The sequence below is a fragment of the Mytilus galloprovincialis genome, chromosome 3 (assembly GCF_965363235.1).
Source record: "Mytilus galloprovincialis chromosome 3, xbMytGall1.hap1.1, whole genome shotgun sequence".
In the NCBI taxonomy this organism is placed as follows: Eukaryota; Metazoa; Mollusca; class Bivalvia; order Mytilida; family Mytilidae; genus Mytilus; species Mytilus galloprovincialis.
The window spans coordinates 76054073-76058449 of NC_134840.1; positions in this window are offsets into that span (position 1 = coordinate 76054073).

Consider the following 4377-nt stretch of genomic DNA (forward strand, 5'->3'; position numbering starts at 1 on the left):
AGGGTGAATTGACCATTCTTGACTTATTTGTAGATCTTATTTTGCTGAATAATTTTGCTGTTTACAGTTTATTTCTATCAATTACAATATTCAAGATAATAACCAAAAACTGCAAAAAACTTTCCTTAAAATTACTAATTTCGAGTTGTCTGATGCATCTGAAAATTTCAGGGCAGATAGATCTTGTTCTGATAACCATTTTAACAAGAGTCAGATTTTCTCTTAATGCTTTAGTTTCAGAGCTATAAGGTAAACACTGCATTTTACCCCATATTCTATTTTTAATCATGATGGCCATCTTGGTCGATGGGCGGGGTCATCGGATACATTTAAAAACTAGATACCCGAAGAATAATTGAGCTCAATTTTGGTTTCATTTGACAAAGTAGTTTCAGAGAAGAAGATTGTGCTTAAGTTAACGGACGACGACGGACAACGGACACCAAGTGATGAGAAAAGATCACTTGCCTCTTTATTGCCAGGTGAGCTTAAAATGAACCGAAACCGACATATCATTATAGAAAGAAAAAGACCAAATCACAAACAACAGTATACAAAACAAATACAACAGACTGAAAAACACGAAGGGTATTTCTGATTCTCATGAGTCAAGTGACGACCATTTTATTCAATTTTCACTTTTCTATATAACCATTGCCTGTCTTCTTTTATATTTTATTGGACCAATTCTCATTTTCATTCTGTGCTGGGGGAAAGTTGTCAGTCATTACCAGACCAAAATAATCCTATCCTGTCAAGCAAAAGGATAGGAAACGGAAAACTACTTTTGTTTTTAATTCTTAACGAATTTAACTTCACCGATACGGTTCTTTTCCCTATATAAATGAACATTGGATCATGCAGTAATTGGATAATCACACAATCAAATATAAGGTATTGGCTAGAAATATAAATTAAAAACACCTCGACCACAAAAAAGAAGTGATCAAATTAAAAAATATATAAGAAGCTATACAAAAAAAAAAGAAGTATGAATATCATTTTGTAGCTGCTGTTGAATACCTATCATTTGTGAATTTTCTCTTAAAATGTATTGTACCAAGTCAGGGATATGGCAGTTGTTATCAAATAGTCCGTTTCTATATGAGTTAGCGTTTGATTTTGTAGTTGCTCAGTGTCTGTTTTTCCGTTATTATCCTCTAATAGTTGATATGTTTTCCTTTTTAGTTTAGTGATCGGGATTTTGTTTCGCTCAATCAATTTTAAATGACTATTGAACAGAGATATACTACTATTGTTGGATTTATTTCCCTTTCAAACTACGGCTGAACACTAGGCCAAAACAAGAAAAAAAAAACCCACATAACTACTATTTGAAAATAAAGAAAAATAAAACAACTGTAATCTAAAAATTTGTAATTAATTATTGTTGATGTGGTCTAACATTTCCTCTAAAATAACATGATTTGTATTTCTGTGAGGGCTTCAACATGCAGTACCATTTGAGAAGAAAGTGTCCAAAACCTAGTAACAGATCAGTTATAACTATATATATTTCATAAAAGTGACCAGATGACCAATAGCTATTTTTGTTAACGTGATTCTGTAACAAAAGTGGATACCCTACTGAGGTCCAATTAAGATATCTAAAATATTCATTACAAATTGTATTTTTGAACAGGAGGTACTGACAAAGAAGCTGCAAAACTGGCTCTAGAATATGTAAGCAGAATCGAACAAAATCCCTGCTCTGGTGGTACCGAAGAGACTTTGGACCTGAACGTTAACCATACCGAATGGGAAACATATGTTCAACCTGCAATTCTTACAGCAAACTTCATCACATCAGTGATCCTTGAAAATAATGGTTCACTCGATTACTTTACTGATGCAATGTTTTTCTCTCTCGTGAGGAATATTGTAAATAGTCATACAACACTATTCGGAGCATGCATAGCAATAGAACCCGAGATATATTCAAAATATTCTTTGTTTGCACCATACGCTTACCGTAAGAATGGGATTTTGTTTGCTCATGATATATCTCTATCATATACATATCAAGACAACAAAACCGTGTGGTATTTTGAACTTAAGAACAGGGTCTGGGAAAATGCAACACGAACAGTGTCAAAAACCAAATATAGGTAATAAAGTGTAAATAATTTTGTTTCGTGTAATACATATCTTTCTTTCAGGTTTTAGGATACATTTATTTATAAAAAAATGTTCTAGTCTAGTAAAATTGTTTAACAGGTCCAAAAGAGACTGACTTTTTATAAAGAAAAATCTATATCACGCAGGATATGATAACCCTTTCCTAAAACTTGACATCATATTGCTCAGAAATGACGTTTTTATACAATTTTTTTAAAATAACATTTACCATTCATTAAGCACGATTAAAGTCGTAAGCAGATTCCTTCTATAAGTGATTGCCCTTGATTGATAATTTTAACCATTTTATTTTGTATTTTCAGTTTATTTCAGAAAAAAGTGAAATATTGTTTATACCACCAATTAAAATCAAAATAATATCTACAAATAAGCTAAGATTGCCGAATATATTAGTACTCCTTAAAAGAGTTAACATAGTTAATGCCATTTTTTAGTGATTCTTTTCTAATCTTAATATAAAAAAATACAGAAAAATAGTATTAACAAATTTAAAATAAGGCCGAAACGGGGGAGTTCATAAAACTTGACAAAATTAAGTACTCGAACATATCAACGAGCTGGAACAGATGGAAATAAACTGTCATGTCCCTGACATGATATAAGAAAATACAAAAAATCCTTGTATAACTAAAATTATCAGTAAAATTATATCTACGAATAAATCAACATGATCAGAATTTTCAGTTGACTCCTTTTATGATTTTCATCACTTGACAGACATTTTTTGTCCCTTTTAGTTCTATTACTGGTAAGTATACCTAAAAAAAATAGAAACTGTCATTAGCAAAACAGATCTAAAAAAAAGTCAATATGACAAAAGTTCTAACTGGACTTACTGAAGTATTTACACCGAATGAATATTTTTTCTCCGAAAACCATATGTTTTTAAAGAGAGACCGAAAAAAAAAATAAAAAAAATAGGACATTATAAGATCCAATAATACATTTACATGACATAAATTATCAGTGAACTCCACTATAGTATATATGAGTTGTTGACCTCAAAAACATAAACACTTATTATAAATTTCGTGTGTTCGAAGCAATTTACGGGAATTTTCCTCATTAACTATAGACACACTGAAACGTAAAAACCTTTATGACCTAATGGAACTTAACTATATAGCTAACTTCATATGCGTCCAACTTTGTTCGAGGGAATAGTTTCTGAGTGGTTTCTTAATTTATGAACGATAGTGATGATTATTATCATGATTTTGCATTTTAGCTTTAACCTTGCTATATTAAGTGAAAATAAATAATTCCAACATTAACAAAAGCTGTTGCTTATTAACTTGAAACTTTAATGGAAAAGATAAAAACTCAGTCCAACAAAATCTATTAGATAGACAGGAGTTTGGGCAGCATAAGATAAAAGTGTAGTATTGTATCAATATTAACTAAACATACCAGCTAAGCGATACAGATTCCGTTGCACGTAAAAGGACCATTGTACTAATATTTCAAATTGTACGAAAGTATCAGACTTTTATATATAACAAAGTTGGAAAATCCTGGTAAAGTTAAAAATACTCTTAATTAACATATTCTAAAAGGTGACAGTTGTTATCCATTTGTTTGATGTGTTTGAGCTTTTGATTTTGCCATTTGATTATGGGCTTGACTTTTCCATGGAGTTGAGTATCTTGGGTTTTTACTTATTTTATTAACCCTTTCAATAGATTACAACTTATGTACAAGTTATTTCATTACAGATGTGTTACACTTATACATTTGAACGCTCCTACATTCTGTAGATTTGTGTTACACAAGATGACGTTCTTTTTTCACGGTTAATGATGTTTTTACACTAAATCCATGGATGTTGGATGTGTTTTGATTTATATTTCATTCTTTGATAAATGATATTTTTATTATTGCTATTGGCTTTGAATATCTTTCTAAAACTGCGATTAATATCAGATATTTGTTTTAATTTTTTTTTTTTTGGGGGGGGGGGGAGGGGGTTACATAAATCAGGCCGTTTTATAGTGTGCTATGTAGTATGGTTTTTGCTGATTGTTAAAGGCCATAAGGTGATATATAGTTGATATCATCTACTTTATTTAATCTCTGTCGTCGAGTTGCCTCATTTGCAATGATACCACACCTTTTTTATTTTATATTGACGCATTTTTTATTTTATATTGACACATTTTGTTATATGTTTTTACATGGATATAGATCCTGGTAAAATAAACATTCTGTTGAAATTAAACCCGGTGTTTGCTTCGTTTT